Raw genomic sequence first — 25,834 nt, 5'->3', positions numbered from 1 at the left:
GTCAGGGTACAATAAGGCTTTTACTTGAACTCTGCTTAGAATTTTACAAGGCCAAAGCCAAGGCATTCAATCCTTTCTAGAGTTTGTAGGCATGAATCCACTTAAAGCATATTCATGTTGGCATAATTCAGTTCCATGGAGTCCTTATTTCCTTCTTTCTGGCTACCACCAGGGGGCAGTAGTCAATTCATAAAGTGCTATCTTATTTTTCTCTACATTATCCCTGTTGCTAATGTATTCCCCTAATTGCCCACTTGTGATCATAGGACCAGCAACATCAGCATCACCTAGCAACTTGCTAGGAATGAAAAATCTCACCTCGCTCTCTAGAAACTCATGGATAGGGCTTAGGATCCAACAATTAGTATATTAATGTTTAGAAACCACTTCTTTAGGATTACAGACTAACTTCATAGACAATATATCTTCAAAATACATTTTTCCTAAGTGTTACTGGCTAATGTGCGCCTCCCTGCATCCATATGTTGAAGCCCTAACCCTAATCTTCAGAATGTGACTATATTAAAGGTAAATTCTATAAAGAAGTGATTAATGTAAAACAAGGGTTATGGTGGGCCCTAATCCAATCTGACCAATAATCCTTGTAAGAAGAGGATCTGCAAGCCAAGGAGTGAGAGACCTCAGAAGAAATCAGTCTTGTTAGTTCCTTGACCGTGGACTTCTAGCCTCCAGAACTGTGTGTAAGAAAACAATTTCTGTTGTTTAATTCAGCCAGTCTGTGGGATTTTGTTACAGCAGCACTAACAAACAAATACACTAAGTAAAATAAAAATTATTTTGAATTATTCATGTCAACTTCCTACTCCCTTATTTGGATGATATATTCTGATCTATGCTATTTTGGTTTCCTGTCTTCATTTGACCTAGACCCTCTTTCAGCTTGTCCAACTAATTCTGCTGCCAATACCCAGGTCTGTACTTCCCCTCTGTGCCTTTCCAGTCCCATCTTGCCTGAAAACACCCAACTGCAGATCCATCCTACTTGCACCTTCTCTGCTCCGCTGTTAGTGTTGCTAATAATGAACTAGGGATATTTGTCAGCCTGTCTTTCTCAGTTTTAAGCCCCCTAAAGACAGACATTCTGTTTCTTACCTGACCCACATTAGATCTGCATTGAGGAAAAAAATATCTAGATTTGAAAGCAAAGATTTGAGAAGATTAATGTGTCATGATATACAAGAGAAACTCAAGTGAAAACTTTCCAGAATAAAAGAAATAGTACAGAAAACTTTACATAACAGAACATGGATATGAATTCGGAGACTGCTCAGAATCAGACTTCATTGTGAACCATGCAAATAAAACATTTGCATCTGCTGAGAAACACACAGAGCCAACAAATTTATTGCCATGAACTGAAGAGCTGAGCTAGTAAGGTGAGGACACATTATAAATTCTGTGAAAAAGTTTACACTTCACTGCTACTGAAATGTCAAGGATAATTAAACAACTTACTGTGGTTTTTCTGAAGCTCAAATTTAAACAACAAAACTGTTAATATTAGTTCAAAAATCCAAAAAGAAAAGACAAGTATACACAAAATTAAGAGTAAAATGGGAAAAACAAAGTATCTCTTCAAAGGATGAAATTATAAAACTGAGACTTACTAAAAGGTCATGCTGAGATTATTTAATAAGACAAGCTCTGCCACAGTCTCAGGGGAGGGGATTTCTGAATGTTCGCTCTTCAAACATGAGAAGATCTTCACACCAGGAAACCACCTCTAGATTCACTGTTTAAAAAAATGTTATGCTAATCCAGACATGTAAGTAGATATCAGGGAGAAGCTAAATTCATTACTTATTTTATGCTACTCTTGGCTTCTATGGGAAAATGCAGTAAAACATTTCCTATAAGGAATGGAAACTATTTTCTGAATACTTACTCTCCCTGTACTTAGCATATGACAATTGGATACACATTGATATGAGTTTATAATATCAAATTTGATTTAAAAAAAAGAATAGCAAATTTCTACAGAGATAGTATAGTATTAACGATCTAGAAAGTTGCTCATAGTCACTTAGTAATGAAATGCTAGGTGATACCCCTGCATTTCCTGAGTTTCTTTCATTCCATTCATTTATTTATTTTACCCATACATGTGACAAACATTACTGTACCCCTACTATGTGCCAGTCTCTGAGCAGCTATTACACCCAAGGAGCTCCAATCAAGCAGGTGAAACAGGTAAGTACAGATGGTCTCTAACTTAAGATCGTTCAGCTTATGACTTTGGACCTTTTAATGGCACAAAAGTAATAGGCATTCAGTAGAAACCTTCCTTCAGATTTTGAATTTGGATCTTTCCCCCAGCTAGTGATATGCAGTACGATGCTCTCTTGTGATGCTGAGCAGCAGCCACAGCTCCTAGTGAGGGGGATCATGAAGGTAAACAACCTATATTCCACAGTGTACTGTGTTGCCAGCATTTTTTGGATATTGCATTCTGAGCATGTTTAAGACAGACAAAGCTAAGTTATGATTTTCATTAGGTGAAATGTATTAAATTCATTTTTGGCATATGTAATTTTTTTCATTGCAGTGGGTTTATCTGGACATAACCCCATCAAAATTTGAGGAGCAACAATGAGCAGCTGACTGATGGTCAGTCCTACATGACCAGAACTTTATATCAGGCATAGACCAAGTGTTATGGAGGCACAGAACTATTAAACATTCATAAAAGTATAAATTTCAGTTAGGTGTAAAGAACATTTCTGCTCTTCCAGGACTTCCACCTGGGGTAGAGACTACACTGGAAAGAGTTCAGAGCTGAGAACAAAAATAAGTGCATGATTCACCTTCCAAATATGAAGAAAAGCCACATGAGTGCCTCCATCATAAAGTTTTCAAAGTAGTAACATTCCAAAAGAACGCTGTGGCAAAACACTGCCCCTTTTCCCAGCTCTGTCATTTGCATGGAGAGTTTGTTAATTATCAAGGATCACTTGTGCACTTCTACCCCCTTCCATTAGGGGTGAATTTTTTTGTCCCTCACCCCCAAGCTACAGAGCCACAAGCCTGAAGATGAACCTCATTGTGTCAGAATATGGGGAAAATTCTAAATGTGAAGCTGAGTGCTGGACTGCCCAGAGTAGTCTGCAAAGGTACAAAGATAGTCTACAATCCTGCTGCCTAGCCTATATGTATGCCTGAGTACTCCCTGAATTAAAAAAAAAAAAACACTGACGGTGCATCAGGCTTAAGTCCTCTGTCAGTAATCCAGGAAGGCTGCCCAATGAAGCAGGGAAACCCCAGTTACAAGACTTCCCACCAAGATGATAAAAAGTGGCTACAGCTGGAAAGAATCATCCATGGTGGAAAGAATCACCCATACCGAGGAACCAGCTAAGAGGAAGCCAATGTAGACTCCCAGAACTAACAATTATGCTGAGGAGAGAACCAGGAGCACACAGGGAGCCAGCAGACAGCTGGTGTGAGGTGGAGAAATAGTAATGACCAACAGAAGAGGGGATCACAACTGCCACAGCCAAATTATGGTCATTCACGGGAGAAGACATTACCCCACACACACACACCTGCAGCTTCTGCAGCTGTGTGGACACAGTAAACTGAGAGAGGAGAGAGGAAAATGAATTCAGACACCAGACTTCCTTTGGTCAGTGAGATTCTACAGCTGTGTGGGAGCTCTGCCCAGATCCTGGGAAAGGAGCTTTGAAATGGACTCTCACATACAGTATCTCAAGTTGACAGAAGTGAAACTACTTTAAATTGGAAATGATGTGGCAGGGGGGTGTCCGAGATAGAAAAGCAAATGTGAAAAATATTCCACATTTGCACATCACTGTTGAAACTCAGATCGTATCTATTGCAATAATCATAAATTTCAAAATATTAAATTTCTATATCACATTTGAGTTTTCAAGAAAAGTTAACATATTTCTATTTCATCTTATCATCTTAATAAGTCTATGGTGTAGGAAGTGCAATTGAATTCATTTTTATCAGACTGATGTGAAGACTGAAGTTTGCTAATATCACACAGACAATATATTGAAGAAGTGAAACCAGAACCCAGTTTCATTTAAGTAGGTAAACTGGCCTTAGTGGGTAATGCTGATCCTATAGCCTGGAATTTTTTAGAAACTGATACCAGAAGTAGAAATTATAAAGCTTTGCCATGCTTGTCTTTAAGTAATGGACTCTACCTGTAAGGTCTGCCATCCACTGGTGTCTATATGCTTATTCACAGTGTTTTATATCCTGTACACTAGTAGGAAACCATATTTACATGTTAGAAAATAGCACAAAACATGCTGACTGAAAAAAACTGACCATAGAAAATTATCTCTCTCAAAAAAAAAAAAAAAAAAAAGTTGTTAAATCTACAGCATCTTTGCAAATTAGGATAATTTTAAAATTCCAAACACTAACCAAAAAAATTAAAATAACTTCCCAAGTTTGAATTTATCTCCTTTGATAAGGGGAGTAGTTGAGAACACTTCTAAGAATGTCCTTCAGGAACTGTGAGGCTTAGCAAATAAATATCCTTCTTCGAGGTCACTGCTAAATACTCATTTCACTAATTAGTACTTTAATCTCACATTTTTAAAGATTATCTCAATTTTACTTGACTTAGCATGTTAGTTATATCCAATACATAAATGAATGAAGAGTGAATCATTCTAAGTACTCATTCATTCTTGAAAGAATGAACAAATGAGTGAACATTATGAGACTTTTTACATATGAAGAACTCTGCAACCATTTGTTAATCTTGGAAAACTGAATTTGTGATCTTGTTATCTATAATTATCAGTAAAATATATTTGTCATAAAGTCACTGTGAATATAAACAGCTGAAATGAGGCAAGATCTTATTAGAGAGATCACAGAGGGTAGGAACCACTACACACTAATCATTCTCTGAAGCATAAAGCAGAAATTTGACCTGGGGAAATAGGACTATGGCCCAAAAAATATGTCTTGGCTGATCATCTGTAAAATGGGTGAAGTTATGAGCTGCACTTAAGAATCCATTCTACCAGCATGTGGAATTTGGAGAAAAGGAATCTACTCCCTTCTAGTGTCAGCAGAAAAACATTATCAAAAACGAAGATATATACGATGTAGATTTTCTCCTAAGAAAGCCTTAACGCTAATTTTTTTTTTAACCTGGAGATCATCATTCTTCAACAAAATATAAAGTATATTCGGACAGAATTAATTCTTGTTAAAAATTCTTTCTGAACAGAGATTGCTTACTTTATCTGTTTTGCAAACCAAAATTTGGATTGGAATAGTTATTCAGGATTGGCACAGTCCAGCGTGCTAGTTAGTAACTGAGAACTTCAGGATTACCATAATAAAACTGGGTGAGAGATGAAAATATATATATATATGTCAATGCTATCAATGTAAGCATAATTATTTTCTCCCCTCTACAGCTACTGGTCATAAGGCTCTGGTGTTAATTTACATTTGTTGTTGTTAATTTATCATTGGCTTACCAACAGCCTTTTATCCAGTCCCTTCTTTTCTAATGGAACGCTGAGGGTATTTTCAGAGGCAGATTAAGGTTGGTTGAGGCCCCGGGTGCAGAAGAAAATATTGGGCCCCTTAAAAAAAAAGAGAGACAGGGAAAATAAAAATACATGTTAACCATATTTTATGCAGCATAGTAATGAAACCAAACTTGGTATCATTAGAAAAAAGTGTAAAGTTGGGGTTTTGCATGGCCCTTCAGAAGTTGGGGACCAGGGCACATGCCTGGTGTGCCCACTGTTAAATTAGCCTCTGGGTTTTTTTTTTTTTTTTTTTTTTTTTTGGTTGTTCTCCAAGTGAACATGTCCTGCAAAAGAAGCTTTGCCACTTCCTGAATGAGTGTTGATTGGTCCAACTCCATTGCCTTTGCCAATGATTTGCTAGTTATGAGTGTATGCCAACATCTGAGCCAATGAGACAAGATGAAGTCTTCAGAATGTTAATGTTGTGCTTTGTCATGTGACTTGCTTTGGCCAATGAAATGCTAGGAGATGTGACAGAACAAGAGGCCTTAAATATGTTTTTACAGTTTGCTTTGGCCTCTTGAACTCCTGTGATCACCCTGAAAAGAGTATGCTCCAGGTAACCATTGAGCAAATAGAATGCTGTGCGACGCACACTTGAATCTAACCAGAAGCTTGGAGCCAAGCCCAGCCAGCCTTTAACCTCAAGTAGAGCTGTCCCAGCTAACCCATGGACCTGTGAGCAAGAAAAATGATTGTTGTTTTAAGTCATTGAAATTTGAGGTGGTTTGGGGTCATGGTGATAGTTGTCTAATACAGTTAGTGACTAGCTGGCTATTATAAATTGTCCAGGGAGAGGTTTTTGCAGAAGGTGATATTTATGCTAAATTTTAATGACAAGACGGAGCCAATGTGTCACAGAGATCAGAGAGATGGTCACTGAAGGTAGAGCAATGTTTAGCTAGTGCAAAAGGCCTAAGGAAAGACCAGGATTAGCATGCAAAAGAGAAAGAGGAAATGCCATTTAATTAAAAATGTAAGTAGGCAAGGGATAAAATGGTGTGAGTTATGGTTGGTGAGGTAGGCAGTTTCCAGAATATGTAAAACCAGGGTAAGTAATTAGGGTTTTCTTCTACTAGCAATGAGAAGCCACTGGGGGCTTTCAAACAGAAAAGAAATATGGTAGAACTTATTTATTTTAACTATCACTACATATAGTAAGGTGTCCTAGGTGGAAGGGGACAGACCACTTAGAAGGGTACTGCAGTCATCCAGGCAGAAGAAGGTAGTAATTTGAATTAAGCTGGGGAGTAATACAAGTAGATGGAATGAGATTAATTCGGGATATACTCTGAAGGTAAAATAGACCAGTCTTGTTGAAGAACAGATGTGAAAGAACGTTTCAGAAGAATCTAAAATAACTTCTAGATTATTTTTTTTAGATTTTCTAGATTTTTTTAATATATTTTATATGATACAGTATATAAAAATTTATTTTGAGGACTCTGTTTGATCCATAAAACTTACTGTACCCTTTATACTGGTGCTCATAATAATTATACAGCATCAGAATTCTACTAGACTTTCTTTTTAATATGCTTTATTGATTATGCTGTTACAGTTGTCCCAATTTCTTCTCCCTGTGTTCCCCTCAACACAGTGATTCCCCCTCACTCCAGTTGCCCCCCCTTAGTCCATGCCCATTGGTTGTGCACATAGTTCTTCTCAACATCTTCCTATCTACTCCACTCCCTTCTGCTATGCTTCTTAATTTTTGTACCATCTCCCTTCCTTTTCCGCCTTCTCTCTCCCCACTGACCTCCCCCCGGTATGTTCCCCATTCCTATAATTCTGTTTCCAGTCTCGTTGCCTACTTAGTTTGCTTTGTTTTGGTTCCCTAGCTTCTGTTGTTGGTTGTTGTGAAACAGTTTTTATTTTAATGTTCATAGTTTTTATTTTCTTTCTCCTAAACAAGTCCCTTTAACATTTTATATAACAGTGGTTTGATTCTGATGAACTCCTTCAGTTTTACTTTGTCCTGGAAGCACTTTCTCTGCCCTTCTATTCTGAGTGACAGCTTCACTAGATAGAATAATCATGGTTGTAGGTTTTTGCTTTTCATTACTTTGAATATTTCTTGCCTGCAGAGTTTCTTTTGAGAAATCAGCTGAAAGACTTATTGAGACCCCTTTGTACATAGTTCTCTTCTTCTCTCTTGCTGCTTTTAAGATTCTCTTTTTATCCTTAATTTTTGACATTTGATTATAATGTGTCTGGGTATGGTTCTCCCTGGGCCCAATTTTTTTGGAACTCTCTGTGCTTCCTGGGTCTGTAAGACTATTTCCTTCCCCAAGTTAGGGAAGTTCTGCTTCATTATTTTTTCACATAGTTTTTTGATTTCTAGTTCTTCTTCACCTTCTGGCAACCCTATTATTTAAAGGTTGGCTTGCTTATGACTGTCCCATAGGTTTCTGAGCCTCTCTGCATTTTCCTCATTTTTCATTTACTCTTTCTGCACTGGTTGACTGTTTGTTCCTTCCCTATGTTCTGATTTGTTGATTTGATCCCTCACCACTTGTTTCGTATGTATTTTTGTTCATTTCAGCAAGACTAGCCTTTATTCCTTCCCTGTCTTGTTTAAGATCTACTGTTAGATCTGTAAGCTTTCTTATAACCAGAGCTCTGAACTGAGCCTCAGAAAGGTATCCTATCTCCTCGTCCAATAAATCATGTATTTGCTGTCTGGTCAGCTGTGTGATTGGGATCTCCATCATGATCCCTGCCATCCTGACAGTTTGCATTTACCTTTGTTTCCTGGGTGTGGCTGTCATACCTCCTATGCTATAGGGGGGAGCTCCATGCTCTCATCACTACCAGGCGACCCTTCTCACCACACCATGACACTTTGTGTGGGGGCGGGGGTCCAAGATGGATTCCTGCCATTCATTCTCTGCTGAGAGACTGGGAGCCTCCTCCTCCATCCCCACGCCCTCCGGCCCTCACAGTCCAAGACAATGGGGATCTGCCTTCCCCGGCACTGGAATCATGAGCTGACAGGTTGTCTGCAGCCAGGGGTGCTCCCCAGGCGCTTCTTGCCTCCCCTTAAATATGGGTGTCTGTGTTTACCACTGTCCCATCACCCTCACCGCAGCTGCTGCCGCCAGCACAGCTTGACCTCTCCACCCTGGCTTCGCCCCTCCTACCCATCCGGACAAGCACCACTTCTTTATAACTTCATACGTTGGACTTCCATGTAGCTTTATTTTCTGGAACCTCTGGTTATTTCTGGTTTTGCAGTAGTTGTATTCCTTCTTAGTTGTGGAGGGAGACAGGAGCGTGTCAGTCTAGGCCTCCATCTTGGTCGGAAGCCTAACTTCTAGATTTTTAGCTTAAGCAGCTACATGGTTGATGATACCATTTACTGATTCAGGGAGCCTAGGAGAAAAGCAAGACTGAAGGATGGATTGAGGGGGCAGGGGAACCAAGAGGCTTTGGTTTGGTCCTGCTCAGTTTGCTATCTTCCTAAATAACCAAAGATGTTGAGGAGGCAATTGAATATATAAATTGAACATATGGATCTAAGGATCCAGAGGAAGGAAAAGAATGAAAATCTAGTTTCAGTAGGCACAAACTGGCCAGATACCACTAGTAGTATAAATATAGCAGAGCAAAGAAACAGAGGTTTCAGACATTCTATGTTAAAACCAACAAAATATTTTCTTTTGAATAAGTGTTTTCCATGTGTTTGCTACCTCATTTTTGAGTCATGACTTGAGTTTTTCTAAAAATGATAATTCTAGCAAATAATAGGAGTACTCTAGTCTTATAATCAGTGAGTAAAGAGGTTTGTCTATAACAAATTAAATCACTGGCAATAAATCCCTAATTAAATACAAAGTGCAAGGAGCATATCACATAAATAACAATTACATATTTGTGTAATATTTTATATGCCCTGGATTTAGAAAAGGAATTATAATCCAGAATAATTCATTATTATTTTTTTGCACATATCAAAGGGCTGTTTGCCAGATTTATTTAGTGCTTTACTCTGACATGTCCAAGAGGCTATAGAGAAAATGTTAAACCTGGGGATAATTAGTAAATGACAACTTGAAAATGAGAAAAATAGAAGATAGAGAATATAGAAGAGTGACTTATGGAACACTCAAATATAGAAAGAATAAGTAATAGCAAAGTCAGACCCCAGGCAAATATAAAATCAGACCCCAGACTCCATACTATAGTGCATCTGAGCAAGAGAGGGTTGGGGGAGTGGGTGAGGGTGGGGCACAGGCATTTGTCAAGATTTTGTGTAGTCTCCCAACATTTTATCACAACCCTGCCTCACCTCCCTCCCTCCTTTCACTCTGCTTATCTCCGTCCCTGTCTCTCTCACACACACATACACATACCCCAAATATCACCTCTACATTTTCTCACTTACTGCTAACAGGTACATTCTAAGATTCAAATTAATAGCTACTGTTTGTCTGCTTTTAACACTTTAAAGCTTTTGGGGGGGCAGTTTTGAGACCATTTAAAAAAGAAACTGGAAATAACCTTCATTTCAAGTACCTTCCATTCGTCTGAAACCTAAAAAATTCAATAGCAGCACAAAGTTTAGGTAACATGTGACAACGTTTAATAGATTCTGAAGGATTGATGATACTGTGCTGAAGAGTTTCTCATTATTGGATATCTTCTGATATAATCCAAGCTTGCTAATGCATCAAGTGCATGCCTCTAAGTCAATCCCTTATTTTATGTAGTAGGAAAGACAAACTATAATAGGGTTTATGTCATTGTCTAAATACAAGGTCTGCCCAGGAAAAGTCCAGTCATTGTTAATATAATGATGTAACCTGGCAGCCAAGGAGAGAGGACTGTCATGCACATGCATGAATAATAATTACTCTATTGTACTGGTCCGTGAGGGTGGTACATGCTGTTGAGTAAGCATGTGTACTGTGTGGTCATTGCACTCAAAATGACTGAATGAATAGAGTAACAAATCTGCATCACATTTTGCATTAAGCTTGAACATTCCTTCACAGAAACTATTCGCCTGATTCAGAAGGCCACAGCTATGGGCAACTGGTGTTTGGCAACTTCATCATAATAACACACACATTCATGCATCATGTGTTATGGAGAGTTTTTTGGCAGAACATCAAATTATCCAGGTTACTGAACCTCCTATTAACCCAGATTTTGTGCCCTACAACTTCTGGTTTTTCCCAAAACTAAAATAACCTTTGAAAGAGAAGAGATTTCAGATCATCAATGAGATCTAGGAAAATACAACAGGGCAGCTGATGGCAAGTGGAAGAACTGTGTGAGATTCCAAGGTACCTACCTGTAAGGAGACTGAGGAACCATTGTCCTATGAACGATGTCTCTTATATCTTGTTTCTTCTTCAATAAATGTCTCTATTTTTCATATTACATGGCTGGATACCTTCTGGGCAGACTTTATATAGCCACAGATTTCTTCCTATGAGCATGTATCATATTAATCAAAAGTGATGTTAATATTTAAGGAAAAAACTTGCTTGCCCTTGGCTTAAGACCTTCCAGCTCTAATGACTGATTTGTAGCTAGCAAAGGTTCAGCTCTGGATGATTACATTTTTTACAGAGAAACAAGACAGTCATCTAAGAAGCTCATTCTTTGCAAATTGTTTTTCAAAGTGCTTTCCATGTAAATTATGAATATATGGTAGTAAAACAAAGTGAAGCTGGAGAAGCCTAGTCTTAGTATAGGATGGAAATTCTTTCTCTTAATTTAATGTGTTGCTTGGAAGAGAAAGTAACAATATCTTTTCATAGATATCCATAGATAAAGGGGTTTCATTTTTAAGTCATATCTTTCCAAACAGATAGTCTAGTAATATCTATCTTTGAATTTTTTATCTAAACTTAGTATTTTATTTTGGTTGATATCTTCTTATTAGCATACTGATGTACTCTCAATTTCTCAGAGACTGAGTGTATTTTTCCTTAACTGTTGGATAATAATTTTTTATTATGATTTGGTACATATTCTATAACAACAAATTGTATTATTTCTTCAGTAGCATAACTGAATAGTTAATTGCTTCATTGACCTGTATTAACTGCTCATTTTCCTCCTTAATTAGATTATTATTCATAGATGGCCTTAAGTGCATTGATTACAGATTTTCAATGGTATAAAAAAGGTTTAAACTTCTTAAAGAAAGTAAGTATAGATTTCTATGATTGCAGAAGCTCATGAAATATATGATTATCTGTATTAGCAGACATTTAGTTCTATCTAAAACCCATAAAGACTCATTTACCTCACCCCATGTGCCAGCTAGGCTACCAAGGCAAAGAAGAGTTACTTTTGGCAGTACAGCTGCAATACAATTGTTGGACCAATAAAACATAATAGTATTTTAATGTATTAATCCTGTAAACAAAAAGTATAAATAAACACTTGGGAGTATTTGAACCCAGGGATGTTTCCTAAGCTTGAACCTTTTGAACAAGACCAAATTTCAATGACCTTTCAACATGAGACAACTGTCTCCATGGAAGTTTTGAACAGGACCAAATGCCCAAAAGCAAATATCTGAGATAAACATTGTAATCAGAAAGCTGAACAAACTTCCAGTCAAGGTGGAGGCATAGGTAAACATGACTGGCCTCCTCGCACAACAACAGCAAAAATTATAACTAGACTATAAAACAAATATCACCCAGAATCATCAGAAAATTGAGGTCTATGGAAATATGACAACCAACGAATTAAAGCCACATTCATCCAGATGGGTAGAAGGGGTGGAGACGCGGAGAGGTGCAGAGATGCATGGAGACATAGAGAGGCATGAAGACACAGAATGGACAGTCCCACCCCCATGTCTGGTGGATAAAAATCAGGAAGGATATCTCAGGAGTGATTGGATCCCAGCTCCACACTAGACCATACAGACAAGGGTTCCACTGACAAGGAGATAAGTCCCCATAACTTCTGGCTGTAAAAACCAGTGGGGGTTGGGGTGGCAGAACAAACTGTGGGATTCTCAGGAGCCTCCCCTTAAAAGGGTCCACAACAGACTTAGGACCTATGTAGACTCAGACTCTCTGGGCTTCAGCACCAAGGCAACAACTGGAGGGGCACCAATGGCATACAAGAAGAAATTGAAGTGACTGACAACAGGACAAGTGCTGGGAGACATCTTCCCACTGGACAAAACTCTAGAGGCCAGGCAGTGGCATTGTCCCCTCATTGAGCCCTCCCTAACACAGAGTCACAGAGTGGTGACACAGGTTGTCCATCCTGACAATTACCTAAGGCTTTGCCCCATCTAACTTACTAGTGCACTTTCCTACAACAGGCCATGTTATTAAGACAGGGAGTCAAAGCAGCTCTACCTAATACACAGAAACAAAAACAGGGGACTGGCAAAATGAGGCAAAGAAATATGGCCTAAATAAATAAATAATAATTTTTTTTTTAAAAAAAAGAATAAAACTCCAGAAAGATAACTAAATGAAATAGAGATGAGCAATCTATCAGATACAGAGTTCAAAACACTGATTATTAGGATGCTCAAGGATCTCATTGGGTACATCAACAGCATAAAAAAGACCCAGGCAGAAATGAAGTTTACACTAAGTAAAATAAAGAATAATTTACAGTAAACCAAGAGTAGCCAAGAATCAAATCAATGATTTGGAACATAAGGAAAAAAAAACAAGAAAATGAAGACAGAGTAAAAAGCCTCTGTGACATCTCTAAATGTATGAACATCCAAATCATAGGAGTGCCAGAAACAGAAGATGAAGAGCAAAAAGTTGAAAACTTATTTGAAAAAATAATGAAAGAAAACTTTCCTAATTTGGTGAAAGAAATAGACATACAAGTCCGGGAAGCACAAAGAGTCTCAAACAAGCTAGACCCAAAAAGGACCACACCAATATGCATCATAATTAAAATGCTAAAGGTTAAAGGAAAAGAGGGGGTCTTAAAAGCAGCAAGGAAAAGCAGAGCTACATAGAGAAGTGTTCCCATAAAACTGTCAGCTGGTTTCTCAAAAGAAACTTTGCAGGCTAGAAGAGATTGGCAAGAAGTATTCAAAGTGATAAAAAGCAAGGACCTACAACCCAGATTACTCTACCCAACTAAGCTATCATTTAGAATGGAAGGGCAGATAAAGTGCTTCCCAGACAAGGTAAAGCTAAATGAGATCATCACCACTAAGCCATTATTATATGAAATGTTAACTTATTTAAGAAATAGAAGATCAAAACTATGAACATTAAACTGTCAATAAATTCACAGCTATCAAAAATTGAATCTAAAAAACAAGCAGAACAGAAACAGAATCATAGATATGGACATCATTTGGAGGGTTATTAGTTGGGATGGGGAAGGCAGGAAATGGGAAAAAAGGTGCAGGGATTAAAAAGTACAAATTGGTAGGTACAAAATAGACAGGGGGACATTAACAATAGTATAAGAAATGGAGTAGCCAAAGAACTTATATGCATGACCCATGGACATTAACTAAGGGGGTTGAGAATGATGGAGGGAATGGCAGATACCAGGTGTAGGGGGGCAAAAGGGGGAAATTGGTCAATTGCAATAGCATAGTCAATAAAATATATTTAAAAAATGAAAGCTCAGACTGGATTACACCCAGAAAAAGAACCTAAACAAGTTAATATATTGACTCAATTATTGCTCCTTCCAAGTTCAGTATTTCCAATTGATTTGTACTGTCTTTAAAAAGGATGTGGATAAAATATTCTGCAATTCTAATCTGAATGGAAAGAGACTCAATCTCCAGTTCTGTAGTATCATTTTGCTACTGAAAATAATAACTAAGATAACTGACACACCCAATAAAATAAAGCCATTTTGTCATTGATTTTCCAGTTCTAAGTGTAAGGAGTTCATATGCCCTTACTTTTACTTTGACTACACATCAGTTGTCAGTTTCAGTGCAATTTTATATTGGCTATATTGTTAATTCTTCAGACTGAAGTATTTTCCCTGAATGTTGAAGGGTTTATTTGCTTTGTTTTATCAAGAAATCTCTGCTAATAGAGAAATAGAAAAACTGATCAGAAAATCCAATGGAACTTCCTTGTCCTGAAATATCAGGAGATGCTAGTCTAAAAACAATGTGTAAAATTATTGGGTTGTTTTGATTCTTTCATTAGTATTATTCTTTTTAAGTAAAAATTACAGTACTCAAAAATAATAAAATCTCATCTAAATCATATCCTGATGATAGCAAAAAACAAAAACAACTCAGTGATAAAATTTAAGTATAAAATGGAATTTTAATATCTTTCTTTAAAAGAAAGCACCCAGATTTGCTAATATCCCAGACACCATAAAAAGGGGCCAAAATCAAGTAAACAACAGAAACAACTAAGGAAGTTCAGAAATGTGTTGCTCATACTCAGACTATCTTTCTGACCTAGGATATTCTCCTTTCTTCTCTCTGCCTGCTATGAGCTGACTGGGCTGCCCTCCTCCCCCCAAAAAGGTATATTCACGTTTTTACCCCCAGTACCTGTCAATGTGACCTGACTTGGAAATAAGTTCTTTGTACATATAATAAAGATGAGGTCACAGGAGATTTGGGTGCACCCTAAATCCACCATGACTGGTGTACTTGTAAGAAGAGAAGATGGCACACCCAGAGAAGAAAATGCCATGTAAAGACAGAGGTAGACATTGGGATTGGTAGCTACAAGAATTGCTGGGTGCCAGAAGAAGCTAGGAGAGAGGCATGGAACAGATTTTCCTTCAGAGCCCCCATGAAAGAACAACTCTGCTGATATCATCATTTAAAACTTCTGGCCTCCAGAACCATAAAAGAAGAAATTTTTGGTTTTCTAACCCACCCTTTTTGTGATACTTTGATACCACAGCCCTAGGAGACTAATACACCATATGTCTTTAGTTCAATGAAGACAATTCAAATGCCAATTCCACAATGGCACATTTCTGACTAATCCAGTCCACATGCATTCAGAAGAGACTGCTCTATGGCGTGACCACTGCTGGACCATGAGCTGAACCCGGGCCAGAAAGGGTCTAGCAAACTGGCCCCCTTCTGCAAACCTGCCTTAGAGAAGGTCTGATCTTAATCAATGTTCATTCTGTCATAAATAGCCCCCGCCCTGCCTCCAACTATGTGCTGGCTCCTGGAACAAGCTATTTTCCTCATCTGATCAAGTATGTGACATGACTTCCATACCTGGTAGCTTTCCCGTACTAGTACCTGTGACCGCTGCGACCCCTTTTAACCTGTATAATTAGCGTCTTCCAAGCGGCACAGGGATCCATTTCATCTTGCAGCCACCCAAGACATGCCTCCTAAGTAAGTTTCTATTAATTACCAGACTAAAGTAGCCAACCTCTTCCTTCAGCCTTCGCTTGCCCTCTACTTAGAGATGTAGATTTTCAGTCTCAGTGTCTTTTCCTGGGTCTGCATGTACAAATAACACCCATCTTTTTCTTCTCTGAATGGCCAAGGCATTACAGCGTACAATTCAGGAATAAGTAATGTCTCTCCAGATAATTCGTACACCGCTTATAGCTCAGGGACAGTGTTTCTTCTTAGAAATCTCACACATTCCCCTGTGAAGAGTTTCACCCTTGCTTCATTCCAACACCTACGAGTAGACTGCATACTCAATATAAACTAGCAAATATTGTTCTTGTTGATTGAGTGAGAGATGTATACAAGCAGAGAAGTAGGATAAGAATAAACTAGTACTCATCTGACACCATACATAACTATTACAATATAATTGACTACATTCCCTATGCTGTACTTTACATCTCCATGACATTTTATAACTAGCAATTCATATATAACTATGTACAGTGTCAGATGGATACTAGATTTATCAAGTGATCACTCTATAAGTTATATAAATGTCTAATTACTATAGTGTATGCCTAAAGCTAATATAATATTGTAATCAACTGTTACTGAAAAAATTTTAAATAAAACAAAAGAATAAACTAATAATATAAATCTTCTTTTTACCAAGTGAATAAACAGAAATTATAGATATTTTCTTGCTTGACTAACAATAATCCATAATTCATTAAAGACTGCTTTAATCTATGTAGGTGCACACTGAAGCGGGAATTTTGTATTAGACTTCTCTAAAGGCTCACACATACTTTTGTGATACACTCTATATTACGCAGAACACAGACAAAGCAACTTAGGAAGTTCTGAAACTTTTAACATAATTTTAGAAATAAAGAAAAACAATAAAGGATAAAATTATTGGTCCCTGGCCAGGTAGTTCAATTGGTTAAAGCATTGTCCCAATGCACCAGGGTTACAGGTTTCATCCCTGGTCAGGGCACATACAAGAATCAATTAGTGCATAAACAAGCGGAAAAACAAATTGCTGTTTCTCTCTCCCTTCCCCTCTCTCTCTCTAAAATCAATAAATTTTTTAAAAGGTTTTAAATTTAAAAAAATAATAAAATTATGGAATGCTTATTCTTTCCCAGTTTATGTTTTAAATTTATTATTTAGTCCTCTTAACAATAGAATGCTGTCAGTCTTATTAATATACTCATTTTTTAAGATGAACAAACTAAGGCACAAAGCAGTTAACTATATTGCCTAATATTACAGAGGTACTCTTTTAACAAAACCAGTTGCAAAAGATACATCTGTACTCAAAATGGACTGAGAGTTGCACTATTTTTCTGATTTTAGTGAAAAGAACATGTGTAGAAGCAGGGTTTAATGGGAAAGTGATTTAATGGAAAGATTAGAGATTGCTCATTATTCCACTTACACAAGTCAGCAATAACAAAATAAATGAAGAAAAAGTTACCAAATAAAATCAGACACATAAATGACAGGAATAAATTTTTGTGTTATTTGTTGTGCATATATTAACTGAAATAGCATGGGCTAATATTTCTTGAAATCATATTTAAAACTGCAACATAAAATTTCTCATAAAGTTGGTGACTTACTTCAAAGACATGTTAGGATAATTAGAATTAAAGAAGAAACTTTTGCCTGTTTAGAAAGTCAGACTTTTTAAAACTCTAACTCTGTCAAGTGCATTTAGTCATTATAAGTGAGTCATCTATCCACCTGTTCTTTAAAGCAGACCCAGAGCAAGCATTTTGGTTATTATTGATATTTAAATTAACAATAGCAATAGAGAATGTGCATACAGTATCAAGACAATCATATTATTATCTTAGTTATTCATCAAAGGACTGATAGTCCAGAAAGCTGGTATGATCACCATCCTACACATACTGAAACTGAGAGTCAGATATTGATTTTCCTATTCAAGGTCAAGGGTCTATTAGATATGGCTTAAGTCTTATGATAACTCTTCCTATTAATTAAACTCAGATTTTGAATTAATTCAAACTTGGTGCTGTCTTTCTTCTCTCTTCACCATTAAACCAGATCAGTGAGAGTTACGTAACATGCAGAAAAGTACACTTATATTTCCTGTAGAGTATAATCACTTCCAATTAACAGAAAAAAAAACTCATTTAGCAAGGAAACAATTGAATTGTATGATCCTGAGATCAGCAAAGAGCTCTACTTGAACTGTTAAAATGGTCTCATTAAATAATAAACACTTACACTTAATTTAGATCTTTAATCACATAAAAGGGCAATAAACTTGTATATGAGATTGAATCAAGATAAGGAATGAAATCCAATTTAGTCTTCATGTGTCATGTCTAAGAAAACCATTCACATCAGCTAAACTTTCCATGTGTGTCTGCTTTTTAAAGATGCTCTAGCTCTGTATTGAAAATTATGTTTTCTAGCTGGGCTTTTTCAGTTGTGGTCCACTTAAGCTCAGAGTTGGGCTTTCCAATTCCCTACTATCTAGTACTCCCAATCACCCCATACCAATTTATTAGCACAAAATGAGGAAGATGTTGAGAATAGGAAATATTATCACATATCTATTCAGAAATAATCAAAACAAAATGTTCTAAATATGTCCAAATACTTTAAATGTGTAACATTTTATTTAGAGCTAGGCTACTAAAATTATTTAAAAGTTCAATGGCCCATATATCAAAATAAATTCTCAAAATGACAAGGATTTAAATGTAAAAATTGAAATCATTACAAATACTATAATAAAAAATAAGTAACTACTTATTAAATATTAAGGTGTACAGGGGCTTTCTAAGTATGCTTACAAGAAAGAAGCTTGTCAAGGAATCTGGCTATGAGTTTAATAAATGTGATCCTTGTTCCATTATTAAGCAGAGTCCCTGCAACTTAGTAAAGTACTGAACTCGAAAGCACTCAGTGTTACCCAAAAAAAAAGTAATGTATAAATTACAATACATATAACACCCAAAAGATTAGTGCCCTTAATTTATAAAACACTAACCAATCAATAAAAATGGATTGATTTTTTTCTACTGTAATAACATTCACGTAGGAGCTAAAACAACCTACTTCTATAATAAAATATTTCTCTAACACTTTAAATGTTTTAGAACACTTTTTAATATATCATAACAACCTGAGGATATTGTACTTTAAGATCTTAATATTTTAGAATATGTAAATAATGTTTGAGAACATGTTTTCAGTATAAAATTTTTATAACATCTGACATGGAAACATACTATAAGTCTGAAAAACACTATAAAACAAATTTGTTCTTAAAATTAAAATTAAGGAGGATATGTACTATTTACAGTTACTTCTCTACTAATATTTTTAAAGCCTCAGATATATATTTATGTTTTATTATGCATCTCAAACCTAACTTTTCAGTATTTTGTAGTTTACAATGCAAATAGTTCCCCTGTTGAATTTTATTCTCTCCCCCCATTTCTCAGAGATCCTGGCATGACTTCTCCTTTTGATCCTATTTTGACCTTTATTATTTTGCCTTGCCACAGACACTAGCTTTTGGTCTTTTTCATTGTTTTCAACTACCATGAAAGATTCTTTCTTGAATGTTCTTTATTTAAATTATTATTACCCATCATTCATTAATTCCCCATGAAGATTTCCCAGAGTTTAAAGATATCAATGTAATAGACTTATCAAAGATGTCATTATTCTGAAGTATTTGCTCTTGGTCTCTCTTTGTCATTTGGCTTCCAGATTCTGGCTGATTTCTCTCATTATTGCCCAGCTATTCAAAATAACACAGAACTTTTGTGACTACTCTCTGAAATCAGAAAGAAAAAACAATGTTCTTAGTTAAGAAATATGTCTCTATTTTAAGTCTGAAAACTCAAGCATTTTCTTGTTAAATATTTTACATAATTCCAGGAAGGACATAGTCACCTAGTAGTTTTTGGCACCAAAAAGTAATGTAATTCAATAATTTGTCAACCCTAAGCAAAAAACAAACAAACAACAACAAAAAAAATACTTGAAGTTCTTATTCTTTTATAAATTGTAAAATAAACGGATCCCCAATTCCATTTCAAAGACAACCTATGATATTGGAATCTATGTACAATGAAAAGGAGAAATATAATAGGAATGATCTTCTATTGCCTTTTGCACTTCCTCTACATGAACCACATCTTTGAGTTTAATGAAACTTACAGAATTTGGAAAGTTCATCTACAGAAAGTAAGTTATTTTTCTCTGACTATTTTATATAAATGTCATTCTTTATGAAGCTTTAGATGTCTCTGATAACTTTCTATAAATGTCTTCTTTTTAATTAAAAAAAACAAATTAAAATTTAAAAAAAAAAACCATAACCTGTGATCAGTACGTTATATTCACTGGGAATCCCAGAGTAGATTTTTATTGTCAGGCTTTGGGTCCCCAAGAATCCCTTGATTTTGCTTATGCCAGGAATACTAAAGCTCAAACCAGAATGGCCTTTAAAAATAGAAGTTAAAATGATTTCTATGGAGTACAAAGACTAGCGAAAGTCATGTAATCATAAAAATTCTTTAAAATAAATACAGAGATAGTAGCATGAAATTCATTATAGTTCAAGTTTGCTTTAGAAAGGGCTTTGCTCCTTCCTATAAATATCTACCCTATTCATACAGCTAAATGACTTCTTGAATTCTAAAAAGCATATTCATGCCTTTGGTGTAACTTGATAAAATATCAATATCCCTAAGAATATTGCAAAATGTTATCAATTATTTTATCTTTAATTTGAATGAGTCTCAGAATTATTTCTATAAGCAAATTTTAATAAGAAAATAAGAATAAAAAGAAGAAAGAAAAAAAAGATTGCGTCTGAAGCAGCTTGAATAATTTCAAACTATTAATAGCTTTCAAAGCACATAGCCAAGGCAATGGTGTGTCAGGGACCAACAGTATAACTGAAAGTTCTGCAAATTAACTTCCATGTAGAATACAATGTTTACAAAAGGATAAGTAATAAGATATGTTCATTTAAGTATATATTATTAAAGCTTAATAGTAATAGCTGAAATTGTTTAGGATTACAGGCACAAGGTATTTTTTCTCAAAGAAAAGTTTTTCAGTGGCAGTGCAATTGGCAGTACATGGTGATCATTAAAAGTTCACCAACTTTTAGCCAGTTTTGTTATTTTTTAATTCTCTAGAGACAACACATTCCCTTATAGCCTACGCTCAGAGTTCTCTACTCCCATTGCCCTGCCTTTGAAGTTAAAGTTTCTAAATTTTTCTTTAGTTTTATACCTGTTGTAGAAAGAGCAAATTCCAACTGATGTAAAGAAAATAGTGGACTTTGATTTTAGTCATTTATTCAAAATATTGTCCAGGGGAAGTTAACATGGTTAGTAAAGAAAATGGTATATAAGCCAGAAATTGGGCCAAAATTCTAGGAGCATTCTGTTGGCCATGTAAAGCATATAATTTGAATTTTTTCAAAAAAGGCATGGCCACAATTGTGCCTGAAGTGATAATACTCTTGCAAGTATTTCAGATATTACATATGATATTTTCTTAATATGACCAGAGGAAACATCTTGCTGAAACACATGTAAATTTAACCTCACAGCCAATGTGATGGTAGTGTCATCTAATACTGTTAAAACAATTTAATTTAGGCAACATACAAAATTTACTAGAAAAGTTAATTAAAACAACAGAAGAAAGATTCTCAAAGAACAGACCATGGTTTTTGACATAATATAAAAATATTTCTTTTCAATTATAGTTGACATTCTGTATTATTTTATATTAGTTTCAGAGATTTATATAATTTACAGAGTAACCCCCCCTCCCTAATAAGTCTAGTACCCACTTGGCTCCATACATAGTTATTATAATATATTGATTATATTCCCTATGCTGTACTTTACAAACATAATTTAATTTGAGCTCTCTAGAAGAAAAGTTGATTAGATAAAACAAATGAATCCAAATTTGGTTTATAATAGGATGTTCTTTCTTCTCAGATTTTTTTTTTTTTTTTTAGTTTTTAGACAAAAATTTTTTCTCAATCAAAACAAATAGCATGTGATTATACAACAAAGTTGACATTCCAGTAAACTATAAAGTAGAAGGGAAACATTTGTATGACTAAGAAAGGAAAGATCTCTATGTTATGTGGAAGATTCCAGTACCAATTTCTAGTAACTATTTGCTTGCCCTCGTAAATCAAAGCATACATTTCATTCTTTATAATATCCCAATATTAAAAATATGAAAATAAGATCTTAAATATTGTATGGCTCTAGATATTAAGAGATGATAAAGTTATAAGTGATAGTGATTTATATAACAATGTTAAAATATTTTCTGCAATAAATGTAACTTACCATATGTGAATCCATTACAATGCTTAAGCATGTTATCTATGTATAAGACATGGTTCATTTCTGAATGCTTTAATAATTTTAACACTTTCCATTACAACTGCCTGAGTAATGGATCTACTCAGGCAAATTAAGTAGAGCCAGAAAAATAAAGCCTCTGTTTAAATAAATACATAAATAAATACATAAAACTAGTAAATTTTCTATGAATTGGGATAATAAGAGGTAAGGATGATCTATGAAGGAGCTCAAATGTACATAGCTCTCTTCGTTGGGAAAGTCTGTTCCTCGTGCTTAGAGGTGTTTCTGCTTCCATGCATTCAGCAGACTCCTTTATTGAACATTTTCCGTACTCCACATAGAATCCTCACACTGGGCATAGAGGCTGACCTCAAGAAATTCACAGACAAGTGGCAGAAACAGACATGAGGAATACCCAATTACAATGATAGTATAGAAAGGTCTGTAATGATTGTAGGTATAAAAAATGTGGAATGCAAAGGGGGCTCTTCTAAGAGAAACTGAGTGATTAAAGTCACTTGATTTCAACCTTAAATACTCAATGGAGTCAGCCAAGTGAAAGAGGACAAAGATGTTCAAGTTAAAGACAATATACAATCGCACTAAGGCAAGGAAGACCATGTGTATGTCCTCTGATGTGGCTGGCACTTGATATGTGTGGGGGAAGTGACAAGGGATAATACAGATGAGGAGAAAAAAGTTGTCTTTACCCTGAATGTGAAGAGGGAATTTAAACAGGAGAAATTGATTTTAAACAAAGACGTGACAGGCTAAGATTAGTTTTAGAATGTTTCCTCTGGAAATGTCTAAGATAATGAATCTTTTAAAAGGAAGCAAAAAAAAAAAAACTTCCAATCAACTACCCGAGCCATGCCTCCCTAAACTGAAGTAACGGCAGTGGGGAAAAAGAGAGGTGTGCTAATGATGAAGGTTTAAAAGAATGAAGAGATAGATTTTGATAGTAGGCATCATGTGATCTAAAGAAGGTGAGTAAGTCTAGGATGACTCCTTATTTATGATTTGAGGGATTGGGTGGGAGGTAGTTACACTTAAAAAGCAGAGAATAAAGACAGGAAGTTGGGATTTAATTAACAGTAACTGTATTTTAATGGTGTCTCATGTTTTATTTTGCCCCTAATTTTCCCAGAATTTTCCAACATTGCTGTTTATCACTGACTTCAATAAACAAAATGCTAGCCAAGCCTTTATGCTGGGACTCCACAGGAAGTCTCAAAACATGTAGAGTGAAATATTTGTGGATTTGTGGAATCAAGTTGCTGTCAACAATAGGACTGTCCTCATTAAAAAAGAAAACTCTTAACTTTTCTCTTTTTTTAGAACATATATATTTAGGCTCTAAATATAATCACATTTCTTATCTGAAAGGATTCTAAGTAGAAAATCTTTTGATCAAAATTACTAATTTCTCTAACACTGTCATAAATTTGCAGCTGCTTTCTCAGAATGCTGGATTTTCCAAGTAACAAAGCCAAAAGGTTATTAAACATGGAGATGCCAACTGTTCTTTCTTTGTGGATTCTCTTCTTGAAACTGTCAATAGATACCCGACTCCCTGAAATTTCCTTGTTATCATTCATGTCATACTTCATACCATATGCTTCTCTAGTAAGTTTATTCAATCATTCTAAAGGGCAACATCTATTTCTTTCCCTTCTGCTCAAAACCTTTGCACTCTATAAATTTATATGATAATCTAGGAGCTAGAAAAAAACAGCAATAAAAAGTCCCCTACAAATAAAACAAGATGATGGCACGTAAATGAGAATCTATGTGTAATTGTACATTAAAACAATCAAATAGATGAACAAAACTTGAAAGGAGGTGACACAAATACTTGTTAATGACACAAAAGAGTAAATCCCAAGTAATCCTGACAATTATTTCACATGGAAGACAATGAAAATTTCTCAAAATGAAGTAAAAGATCAACAAATTTTAAACATGGTATTGGACAAAAGAATAAGGCACAAAATATTACATGCAGTGTAATATTACATAATATTTACCATTCATTTACATAAATTTCACCAACTACCATAGATTGTCTAGAATTGCATCCTTAGGTGGTTAAACAATAAGAAAAGCAAGGACGTTTTGATCACAAAAGTTAGTATAGTCATATCCTCTAGATAAAACAGAGGGACTATCTGGGAGAAGCTGTTCCTTTAAAGTTGTTAATCTAATTTTTGACCTAGGACTTATTACAGAGATGTTTGCTTTGTAAGAAACAACTCATTATACTGCACTTTGATTTTTTTTGCACTTGTTCTGTGATTATTATACTTCATAATAGAAAGATATTTTCTAAGGAAGCACATAAAGGTCTGAATACAGATAAGTGCACTAAAGAACTTTTCTTCATAGACTATCATCAATCTATGAAAAGTTCTTACCTGGCAAGTTTGCTGGAGCAATTCAATGGAGTCATAGAGAAAAAATTAGAAACGTCTATGGGGAACAATTACAACTAAAGAGAACGAGCTAATGAGTCTTCCACTTTTCTAAAAAATATTTCTTGCATGAACTTTTTTTCATAAAATAGGAAGCAAAACCCTGAAACTTTACAAGTTTATCAAATTTGGCAATAATAAATGTGTCAGTCTCGGTTTAATTCAATTGCCTCTAAATTGCTAAATTGCTATTTCCTGGCCCAAATTCCATTGAAACAAAATATTTGTTAATGTAATGTTAAATGATCTGTAATGCTTTATATACTTCCTATGAAGTACTGTTTTATAGATTTAAGCCACAATGTATGATATTCCTTAGCATTCTTACTGTGCTCTGTATCATTCTATTTATAGCACTACGAACAACAAATCTAGAATTGCTTTGGAATTGTCTGCTACCCATCTCCCTAACTATAAAGTCCATGGGGGCAGCAACTTCCTATTTCCTGCTGTGTACTCAGAGTCCAACACATCACTTGGCTCACAGGGAATATAGAAATATTTGTGAACTCAATGATAATTAATTAGCTAATCAATTAATCAAGCATCTAATATTCCAAAAAGATGGTCCTTATGTAGACTACTCGTCGTCGGCAGCCATCCGTCTCGAGAGACGATGGTGTAGCTTCTTAAGAGTCTATCTGCACCGCCGAGAATGGCTGTGCAGTCCGACTCGGGAGTGACACGGTATCTGTCTCCTCCCGTGTTGAATCGACATCTTGCGATGACGCTGGAGTGTCCTCTCCAGTGAAGCTGAAGCTACAGAGCCTGGGCAGGGTGATATGGAGGGTCTGCTGTTGCCCATGCAGCAGACCCCCCCTCTCTTCGCAGCTGAAGGGTCCAAGGGAAAGACGGAGTCAATACAGCTTGGCTTCAGGTGCGCCGCAGGAGTTGCCAGTGTTGACTACAACGTCAAACCGCCTTAGGGACTCCAGCTCCGGATTTTCTGTTGGGGTTTACTCCCTTAGCCTTTCCCCTGAAGAGGTATGCCACAAGGCAGCGGAGGTTTTTTGGAGTCAGAGTTTTCCTTCTCTGATGTGCCCTGACTGGAAGATCGAACCAGAGACACTTAGCTCGCAGGCCGACGCTCAATCC

Source organism: Furipterus horrens, unplaced genomic scaffold, assembly GCF_987537825.1.
Source record: "Furipterus horrens unplaced genomic scaffold, mFurHor1.1.pri manual_scaffold_1, whole genome shotgun sequence".
Classification (NCBI taxonomy): domain Eukaryota; kingdom Metazoa; phylum Chordata; class Mammalia; order Chiroptera; family Furipteridae; genus Furipterus; species Furipterus horrens.
The sequence above is the reverse complement of the archived record's forward strand: the minus strand, read 5'-3'. Positions refer to the sequence as shown.